Source organism: Myotis daubentonii, chromosome 6, assembly GCF_963259705.1.
Source record: "Myotis daubentonii chromosome 6, mMyoDau2.1, whole genome shotgun sequence".
Taxonomy (NCBI): Eukaryota; Metazoa; Chordata; class Mammalia; order Chiroptera; family Vespertilionidae; genus Myotis; species Myotis daubentonii.
This window is the reverse complement of record NC_081845.1, coordinates 87,462,219-87,472,894: the sequence shown is the minus strand read 5'-3', so window position 1 is coordinate 87,472,894 and position 10,676 is coordinate 87,462,219. Positions and strand designations below refer to the sequence as shown.

Here is a 10,676-nt window from a genome sequence, read left to right as displayed (position 1 = left end):
CCCACCAACTAGGAGAGGCCCACTCTGGCCTCTGGCCAGGGTGTGGGGGCCCTAGAAGAGGCTTACCTGCCCCAGAGCCTGGGGTCCAAAGTTCACGGAAGCCCCACCCTTCCCCAGCACTGCGCCCCACCCCCAGGCTGTCCTCGGTGGGGTGGGCACTGTCGGGAGGGCCCTGCCAAGACCTCATGGAGTCGATGACGAGAACCAAACTTCTCCCCCAGCCTCCACCCCTCCCCTGTTCTGCTTTCCTTGTTTTCTTTTCCATAAAGATTAGTCTGTGTTGCTCCTCTAGCAAGGCCCAGAGGATAAACATGTGGTCCGGAGGCAGAGAAAGCCCAGGCTCGAAGGCCCCTGGCTGCCCCCACCCCAGCAGCGTAAACCCAGGGCTTTTAAGCAAGGAATGGTTTTCAGTAAATCTCTCCTATCAGCAGAAACCTTTGAAAGAGTTTGTTTAAAGGCCAGGGAGATAAACAGCAAGGAGAAGTGTTTGTTTAAGATGTATGTTCTGTGTGGGCACTCTGGGGCCCGGATTCACATCTGAGGGAGAAGAGCCTCTCAGAGTCTGGGGTGCGGGCCTCCCAGGGGCTCCCGGGGCCCTGGGTGTGGACTCCAGCCCCGGCAGGAACCCAGTCCTGGGGGGGACGGGGGAAGGGAAGGGAGCTGGACTGCACCTGTGGGCCCCTCCCAGGCTGGGGTGGGGATGGGGGCGGGGGTGAACGCTGCAGCAGGAAGGGGAAGGAGCCTTCCTCTCCCTGTTAGGAGGGAAGGGGCCCCAGGAGGATCTGCTGGTTGGTCTGCAGGCAGAAAGTCCCCAGGAAGCCAGCTGCCTCACGCCCCCAACTCAAAATTCAGAACGAGGGCCTGGCTCAGGGCCCTGACGTGGCTCTGTACTCAGCAGCCCAACGTGAATGAGAGCTTGACTCGGTATTGCCTGCTCCATGAACTTGGACAAGCCACCTAACCCATCACTAGAGCCCTAGGTCCTCTCTGTTGTGCAAATACCATGCTCCCTCAAAGGGCTTTAAGTACTCTTCCCTCCACTGGACAAACATGCACGGGGCACCGGTTGCATATCAGACACTGGTCTGAGTGCTTGGGGGGCGACAGAAAACACAGCCAGCAAAGTCTGCCCTTTGGGAGCCTAAAGTGAGGGAACTAGACAATGAACCTAGGAATGGGTGAAGTCTACGTTAGAAGGGGTTAGAGCTGTGGAAAGAAGCAGAAAGGGTAGAGGAACTGGGGAAAGAAGCTGGTCTCTGAAGCAGATCCAGATCTGAGGACAGAGGGGTCCCGGGCAGCTCCGGGCCAGGGCAAGGCCTGGAGAGCTGAGTGACATGCCCTCTGTCCCCCACACAACGAGGGCCCTGGAGCCTGGGCCTGCAGTCAGAAGAAGAACTGGCGTTGCTGTCGAAGCAATCACTGAGGGCAGGAGGGCTTCCCGGAGGAAGCAGGACCTGAGCTGAGTTTCCCCCGGAATTCCTTCCCCTGCCCGGGAGAGAGGAGAGACGGTGTCTCCGGAACGAAGCCCCTTGAAGGTGAGGAGACAGGCAGCCCAGTGACGGCGCTCACGGTGCCCGAGGGGCCTGGGGCAAAGGCAGCTGGATTCTCAAGGAAAGGCCTCAGCCAGAGCCATCGGGACAAGTGATTGCAGCTTCCCCGGCTGCTCTGTCCTCGACAGTAAAATGGGAAGGACATATCCTGCCCTCACGGGATGCTTGGGAAGAGGAAAGTGAGACCGGCCCCAGGTTGTGGGTTCCATCCCCGGTCGGGGCACATGCAAGAATCACCCAGTGGATGCGTAACTCAGTGGAATGACTCGATGTTTCTCTCTCTCTCTCTCTCTCTCTCTCTCTCTCTCTCTCTCTCTCTCTCTCTCTCTCTCTCCCTCTCTCTCTCTCTCGGGAGCACAGTAGATTCTCAGTAAGTGTTGGATTTGTGTTTCGGGCCTCCCTCGCCCTTTCAGACTCCTTCTGGCTCTTCCATAAGAGGGTGAATGGAGAGGTGACAGGCCCACGGGGTCCCAGAGTGGAAGATGTTGGACAGCTGAGCTTTGTCTTCATGTAGCCGAAAGGCAGTTTCACCAGAGAAAGCGTAGATTTGTTTCTGGGCTCCGAAGGGCAGGTGGGCATTTCAGGGAACAGCTGTTCACTCTGCTCAGGAGGAGCTGCTCCGGAACCAGGGGCAAAATGGACCTCTTCAGAGGTGTGAGCTCCTGCCCATGGTCCCGTGAGCAGAGGCACTGGGTTTGCAGTAGAGGCTGAGCAGAGGGGACCCCTGCTCTGGGAGGAGTTTGACCTGCTGACTTGGGGTCCCTCCCAGCTGAGATTTGGGGATCTACTTCCATTCCTCCCAGGCTCCACAGTCCATGGCAATGTGTCCGCCCACCAGACTTTCTCTAGCACCTCGTGCAGACTTGCCTGGCCTGTGTGCCCAGTGTTCTGCCATGTGACAGGCTAGCAGCTCGGACAGATGAGTCCGTGCTAGGTTTGCAGTGGTCACCGATGAGCATGCTGGCCCTGCCAGGTAACCCAGGGGCAGTGTAATGGGGTCCAGGCTGTGTTAGCTGGAAAGCAGGAGCACCGGTGACACACAGGCACTGGGAGAGAGACCCAGGGACGGATCCGGATCCGGATCCGTTTGGGGAAATACGCCTGAGTGGCTTATCAGATAGTCCCCAGTGCCCTCCAAACCCCACCCACAATAAGAGTAAATGTAGCTAAGATCACAGACCGTGGCTCAGAGATTTAAAGAGCCCGGCTGCCCAGCTCCACCTCTCCCCATGAACCCGAAGTACCAGGGGACCCTGGCACCTTCTCCCTGCCCCACACACGCCGTGCCAGCGAGAACCCGCTCGCCTGGCAGCTGGGAGCCACACTCTTCTTCTAAAGCTTCTGCATCTCCTTTCCCTCCTCCACCCACCCCCCCATCCCCAAAAGGAGGATGCCCCTTCTGTTGAGTACACAGCCTGTAATTTTGCTGTCAGATCTCAGCCAGGAGGTCAGTGTTGTGACTGACTGTTTAAGGATCGCTCCCTTAGGGTAATTACACTAAATTCCCTTCTGAAGGACAGCTCTCTCTGGATAGAATGCGAGAAAGCCCGCAGCCCCCATTCACGGGAATCTGTGATTCCTGTCGTTGTCACGGGCACCCTGGAGCTCCAGCTACTCTGCCCAGAGGTGAGTCTTCAGGGTGGCAGGACCCAGGTGTGTGGGGGGGCTGGGTGCAGTGGTGGGTGGTCCCACAGCAAGCAGGGAGGGGCCAGGGGGGCCACACTGGGAGCACCTTCATTCTGAGCTGGCCGGCCCTGAACTGGGAAAGCAGCAAGGCCCCTGCTGCCATCCACCCGTGAGAGGAGACCCTGGGGCATTCACGCATTCCTTTGTTTAACAGGTTGGCCTTGAGCGCCCATCACCTGCTCTGCTCTGTGCCAGGCACTGAAGGGGGACCCCCGCAAAGGGCAGCAGCCCCCTCTGGAAAGAGCTGGAGGGCTGGAGCTACACAAAGCGCTGGCACGGAGAGGTGGGTTCGTAGCCAAGCCCCTCCATCCCCAGGCCCCTTCAGAGGGGCAACACCCTGGCCCTGGTCCCCACCCGCCCCTGGGAAGATGGGAGAAATGGCCAAGACCTTCCTGATCTCATACCCCGGCACCCAGCAGCCCCTGCACTCACACTCCTCCCACCCCAGGGAGACCCCGGCGAGAGTTGGGGAGTCACTCACCCACGACAAACAGTTAAAAGGAAGAAAGCGGGTCTGGCGATATCAATGCACTTTGATAACAATAAACTCTGCTTTTAATTTATGCTAATGTGTAGGGCTGTGGTGACAGTAAGAACTAAATTACAGAGTGGCTTTCGAGCTGGTAATTATCCCTCCATTTTTCGCTGCTCGGGAAGATGGACACACAATTATGCTCTCTTGCTGTATATTAATACAGATTCTTGACATCTTCAGCAGACCTAGCGCTGTCATCCAGCTTTTTGTCTCCTTTAATTGAAAATTAATGGTTACTGGGTTGCCACGGAAACAGAGGCCACGGACGCCAGTGGCGCTCATGTCTCACTGAGGGACTGGCGGCTTTAGGAGTCCGGAATGACCTTGAAAGTTAAAAGGAAAAAAAACTTAAAAAAGAAGGGGAGAGGAGGGGAAATGAGGACAGGAGGGTGGGAGAGGGTGGGAGCTGAAGAGAGGAGGGAGGGAGGGAGGGAAGGAGGGAAGGATGGAGGGAGAAGGGGAAAAAGGATAAAAATTTAAAACCAGAAAATTTGCAAGAGGCTGGATGCTTGAGGAGAGAAATTAAATTAAATTAGTAAGTTTTACCTCTCAATTTTTGTCTCTTAACTCTCTCTCTCTCTCTCTCTCTCTCTCTCTCTCTCTCTCTCTCTCCCCATTGAAAAGCTGAGAGCTGGGGGCTCAGCTCCGAAATACAAGATTCTACAAATCTGTCAGGAAGAATGACAGCATCCGCCCAGAGCTCCGGGAGGAGGAGACAAAGGCTCCCTGGTGCCCCGGGAGGCGGCGGGCAGAGCAGGGGCAGGGCTGAGGTGTGCGGCAGGCACATCCCAGGGCCCATGGCTGTGCAGTCAGAAATGGGGACCAGCGAGGGGGCTGCCTCGTGGGGAGCCGGGAGCTGCCCGACATTGCTCCAGACTACGGAGCAGGCAAAGGGCTCTGTGGCTGGGCCCTCAGCTGGAAGACGCCACAAAAGAACTCAGATGAGTCAGAGATGAGGGTCTAAGGGGGCGGGCCCTGGCGGGGGAGGCCCCCTTTGGTTTGCCCGGGAAGAGAGGAGATAAAGTTCCCTGGGACTCAGGAAGGCCGGTGGCTCTGGGCTTGGGAATGTTTTTTCCTGGAAGCGGGCCAGCCCAACCGAGAGGCCGTGGGGACCTGAGTGTTCTAGCTGGAAGGTGGACTCCTTCCTCGTCAGCCACCACTTCAGCTCCTCAGCCCAGAGCCCAGGCTCCAGAAATGCAATGCAATCAGCAACTACTGATGTCTCAGGGAGCCAGGAGCCCAGCTAGTGAGTCCGGTGAGGAGCCTGCCCCAGAGAGCCTCCCCTCCCCTGGGGATAGACAGACGGGTAGAGGAACAATTGCAAAGTTACTGGAGGTTCGTCACAGTGTTGTTTATAACAGCAAGCATCTAGCGACAACCAGGACGACCAGCAGCTGAGAACCGATCAAGTGATACGCCTTACATTGTACCCAAAAGACGGAGGACGCCACAGTCATTTCAAATTACCTTGGAGAAGAATACTTGATAACCTGGGGGAAGGTTCTCGATATTTTGTCTAATGAAATAAAATAATTTCTTCAAACTGATAATGCATTTATGATTTCATGATTCTGTTTCTAAATTTTTAAAAATATATGGACATTGTGTTATGCTGTGAAAGTTACCTATATGTGTGTCAATGTGTGCGCATATGTGTGAGTATTGGGAATAGGTGTGTGAATACTCGTGTGTGTGCATATAAATATTTTTGCTTTTGGAAAAAAATGTTCAATTACAGTTTACATTCACTCTTATTTGTATTAGTTTCCGGTGTACAGCATAGTAGTTAGATAATCATATGCTTTACAAGTGGTCCCCCGATATTTCGGGTACCTGGCACCATACACAGTTATTACAATATTATTGACCGTGTCCCCTATATTGTCATCTACATCCCTGTGCCTATTCCGAGTATGTACATATACTGTATTTTTCAAAACTAAAAAATATGCAGGACAATCTTACCATGGTTGCCTCCGAGTGGTGGTATTATTATTATATGCACTTTATCTGCTTTTCTATGCTTTCCTGTATTTTCCAAATTTTCTATAATAAATATACATAATTTTTATTGACAGGGGTGGGGGGTGTTTTTGAAACTAGCTTCTGCAGAAACTAGTCCCCTAGATGTAACATCCCCCGCCAGGAGCTCCTCCCACACCTGAGACTCACGCCCTGGCCAGGTGCATTCCCCACAGACACTCAGCAGACCCTTTCCTCAATTACCAGAACCCCACCCAGCCCCTCTCCACCCCCAGCCTGTGGCAGGTGTCCAGAAGAGAGAACGGGATGAGGACCCCCAGGAGGAGCTGCAGGGAGGCCAGGAACCCGTCCTTGTTCCAATCTTTATCCCATTTTACAGCCCAGGCAACTGAGGCTCAGAGATGCTAATTGATTTGCTCCAAATCACACAGCTGGTGGGTGGCAGAGCAGGAGCTCAACCCCAGGGGCTGCCAGGTGTGTAGTCCCTGCCCCTTTCCCTGCTGCCTTGTCCCTCACCAGGTCCAGAGAACCCAGGAGTTCTGGAAGCCTCTGTCAATTGCTTGAATTTCTGGAATCAGCCCCATTCTGGGGAGGTCACCATGATAAACAGTGTCTTTTCATGGTCTTTGCGCCCTTGGCTTGCCCTTGGCAGGCCTGGGAGAGTTGTGTTACCCCTAGTGAGAGCAGGACCTTTGAGAAAGACTGGCGGATGGGGCTCCCGTAAAGGCATCCTTTCCACCTCTCACCAGACACTCCTCCATCCCTGCCCCTCCCGGGCCCCACACTCACCTGGCACGTGGGAGCTTGCCTCTCACCCCCAATCTACTCCTTCACCCCTGCCAAGCCTCAGCCTCCAAAATCCCATCCCGCACTCCCTCCCCCCAGAAGCTTTCCGGTGATTAACTTCACGTTGCCACTGCTACTGCTTCACTCTGCCCGTGCGACTCAATAAGACCACCCTCACTGCACACGTCCTCTGTGGCAGGCCTCCTCCTAGCATCCTCTCAACAGCCTCAGAAGGAGGTGCCGCTATTTTCTCCCTCTGAGGCACAGAGAGGTTAGCGGCCTTGCCCAAGGTCACACAGCAAGTCAGTGGCAGAGTCGGAATCTGAACCCAGGCGGTCGGAGACCAGAGGCCACGCTCTTAGCCACCACGCCAGTGACAACGCAAGGGACTGCGGTGTCACGGGAAGTCTGTAGCCCATTTGGCTGGGCTCCGGTGACATTTCAATGATGAGACAGGTCTTGGTGATGACCTTTTCCCAGAACAAGGGAGCCTGCATTCGAAGGCAGGTGGAAACAGTTGCCTTCACATGCGGGAGGTCTGTGGGCCTCATCAATCCTGTCGCCACTGGTCCTGCCCCCAACACTCAGGACAGGCTCTGCACATAGGAGAAGGGTAACAGGGGTCCGGCTGGCTGCCCAGGGCTGACTAGGGACAGTCACCCGTCACCAGGGAATGGTCCCAGGCGAGGGTCTGCCCTAGATGGGCCCTGAGAGCCAGAGGCCTGGCACCCTCTCCTCTCCTCTGCCCTCCGCCCCGCTGCCTGCTTTCTCCACCTCTCCCGCCCTCCCCGCCACCTCCCTGCCTCACCCTGTCCACTGCCCTCCCTGCCCCCTTTCCCAGAGCGAGAACAAGAAGACAAACTCAGCAGCGGAGCGGAGGCGGCGGCAGCAGTGGCATCAGCGAGGGGCGCAGGGAACGTGCCTTCGTTTCCCCAGCTTCCCTGATCCCGACCTTAATCCCCGCTCAGCATCCTGTCAGCCAGGCTGTTCTCAAGCTGACATTGCTGCAGGCGCCTTCTCGGCAGCCTTTCCTCAGATCTGCCTCCTCTGGGACTTCTAAAGAGGAGCCCGAGGTTTCTCTGTTACAGCCGGCTTCACTCGCTGCCCTCCAGCAAAGCCTGGGCTCCCAGGGGGCCGCGGGGAGAGGGGCTGCAGGGGGGCAGTGCCAGGCCTGACATTTCGGGGGGAGGATGGAGGTGACTGGATCCCGGAGGCTTCCAGAGGGAGAGTCAGACCTGGGCAGGAAGGAGCCTGGCCAGTGCTGTTGGCCGCCTCAAAGCAAAGGGAGCCTTGCTCAGATGCTTGGGCCTGAGAGACAGAGGGGGAAACTGAGGCTGGAGCCGGGGAATTCAGGCCGGCACGGGTTCCGGCTTGGAGAAAGCAGAGGTGTCGGTGGCTTTCGGGAAATCACAGCTCAGGGGGGTTTGGAGAAGGGCAGCGGGGCCTGCGCAGTGTGTATGAAAGACAACCCCTGTGTACGCACACGTTAGCCAGCGGACTTCCTGAGCCCCAGCTCGGTGCTCAGAGAAAGGGAAAGGCAGCCATGAAGGGGTGCAGTGTGAGCTGGGCAGGGGGTGGGTCCGCTTTTCTTTTTTGTCTTTTTTAAAATATATTTTATTGATTTTTTACGGAGAGGAAGGGAGAAGGATAGAGAGTTAGAAACACCGATGAGAGAGAAACATCGATCAGCTGCCTCCTGCACACTCCCCACCGTGGATGTGCCCGCAACCCAGGTACATGCCCTTGACCAGAACAGAACCCGGGACCCTTCAGTCCGCAGGCCGACGCTCTATCCACTGAGCCAAACAGGTCAGGGCCACTCTGCTTTTCTGAGCCCCATTTTTCTCATCTACAAGGTTGGAGGTTTTAATAAAAGCTTCCTGGCAGGACCCGTGTGACATTTAGGGACAAGTGTGCAGAGCTCCCGGGACTTAGGGTGATTTTTACTGTTCACGTCACCATCTGCAGGAGACGTGAGCGTCCAGAGCTTTGGGTCTTCCTGAGAGGGGGCCTGAGAGCATGGGTGCAGGCCAGTGTCTGCTGGGGGCGGGGTGTCCTGGGCAGGGCTCTCGGGAAACTACGGAGTCTCCAGGCCGCAGCCTGAACAGATGCTCAAGGCAGCGGGACCCCTTCCCCACACTCCTGCCGGCCAAGGCTCCTGAAACCCAGGGAGCCGCCACACAGCCCCCCTCCCCCGGGACCCCCTCAGAGCCCAGGGCTCCCAGGACTAAATAGGCAGGTAGCACCCAAGACCCCAGGTGCTCAGCATTCAAGTCCGTCTTGGAAACGTGAGCACTTGTCTAACCAGCCAGGATCCCTGTGGGACAGTCCCGGGGAACCCCTGAGGTCACCGGGCAGACCCGGCCCCACAGTGCCTTTACACACACCTCTCTTCCAGTCGGCAGGAGGTGGGGCTACCCGGTCCAGCTTCCAGGGTGGACTCGCATTCCTGGGGGCAGTCCCTCTGGGTCTCCCCGGCAGGTGGCCTGAGACACCCCTGGGCCTCCATGTCAGGCAAGGGCTGGGCCCCCTGCCTGGCGTTCCGAGAGACAGGCTCAGGCAGGGCTCCCTTCAAACTCGCCAGGCACCGAACTGGGTTGGGGGAGCAGGGCGGCTCCCTGCTGCCTCTTCCCTCCCTGGAGCATCCCCCCAAAGAGGGCTCCTTAGCGTTTGGGGGAGGACGGGGGGCACATGGCAGATCTCTGACATCTCACATTCCCCCACAGCCTTGTAACTACTCCCACCTGCCTGCGCAGAATTCTATCACAGGGTGTGCCCCTGGCAGAAGGGGCAGTGTGTGTGTGTGTGTGGGGGGGGGTGAGTTGGAAGTCCTGGCTCTCACAGCCAGTCGAGCAGACCATGGCCAGTCCCTCCGGGTCCCTGCCCCTCATGACCTCACCTGGGAAGCAGCAGCTGAAAACCAGGAGGCCTCAGAGAGACACGGATACAGAGTGCGGCGGGTACAAGGCCTGGATCTTTGCGGAAGGAATCCTTTTGGACCCTCCCTCCTGGCAGGTGCAGGCTACCCAGGAAGCCCCTTGTCCGGCCTCCTCTCGGCAGCCCGAGCCTCAAGCTGCCCAGCTCTAATACAAGCCCATCTGTTTGGGGGTTTTCAGAAGCAGCTGGGAGGGGACCTCACCCACCCAACTCCTTCCCAATGGGTGGAGTCAGAGAACCCCAGTCTGGCAGCCTTGAGCTTTGATGTCTAACCCAGGGTGTCGGGGAAGGCAGGGAGGGAAAGGACGGGGAGAGGGGGAGGGAGGAGAAGGGGTTCTGGGAGCCGGATCCCGAAACTCCCAGGGGCGTGAGACCAGAAACCCCAACCCCAGGCCCCCTACCCCGCCCCCCAAGCCACCGTCCGGAAAAAATAAACTATTTCCTGCAACCAGCTCCGAAACAAAGTCTGTGAGTGAGCTGTGACACATGTTACATAAATAGAAGCCGCAGAGGGGAAAAGCCTGTTTTCTCTTTCATTATTTATCACTCTCTAACCATCTCCAGCTGGGCGAGCAAACAGGCGCATTGGCCCGTAATGAGGAACAGGGCTGCCGTGGGGCGGGGGCGGGGCCCGAGGGCGAGGGTGTGCGCATGTGTCTGTCTGTCTGTCTGTCTGCTCCTGAGAGGGAAGAGTGGGAGTCTGCGATGGAGGAGGCTGTGGGGACACATGGTTCCCGACAGCAAGCGCTGTCCGCCTGGTGCCCTGGCCGGGGTGGACGCAGTGGCCGGCTGTGCCTCCCTGCCCTGAGGGTTGGTAGGGGACGGTGCGCTGGATGGAGGAGTCAGAAGGGGAGAGACTGTGTGGGTGGGAGAGGATGTGAGAGGTATGAGCCAAGTGTGAGGCTGCGAATGTGCCAGGTCTCAGAGCATGACCCCCAGGGGTGGCCTCGGAGTGTGGCCAAGGGGATGTGTGGGAGTCGGGGGGGGGGGGGGTGGAGGGGGGGGAAGGAATGTGAGGGAGAGTGACTGTAAGGCATGTGGGGGCTGGATGTAAGCTGGGGAGTCTGGGGGACAGTGTATGCATGTGAGTGTATGTGTACATGTGTGTGTGATGTGTGCGTGTGATCCTGGGGATATATATGGATAGGTGTGATTTTGCGACTATGGGAATGTGGGAACGTATGAGTGTGCACATCTGT

At 57.1% G+C, this 10,676-nt stretch overlaps 2 long non-coding RNA genes across 2 annotated transcripts; one reads left to right on the top strand and one right to left on the bottom strand.

The window, feature by feature from the left end:
* Window positions 1–3,151: 3,151 nt before the first annotated feature.
* On the top strand, window positions 3,152–5,708 carry LOC132237342 (uncharacterized). The gene is made up of 3 exons (XR_009453512.1): window positions 3,152–3,176; window positions 3,391–3,519; window positions 4,396–5,708. It is a non-coding gene; the product is annotated as an uncharacterized LOC132237342 (long non-coding RNA).
* LOC132237341 (uncharacterized) lies at window positions 3,771–9,823 on the bottom strand. Its single transcript, XR_009453511.1, has 3 exons — window positions 9,440–9,823; window positions 5,737–5,817; window positions 3,771–4,094 (listed from the first exon to the last, which is right to left on the bottom strand). It is a non-coding gene; the product is annotated as an uncharacterized LOC132237341 (long non-coding RNA).
* Window positions 9,824–10,676: the final 853 nt, after the last annotated feature.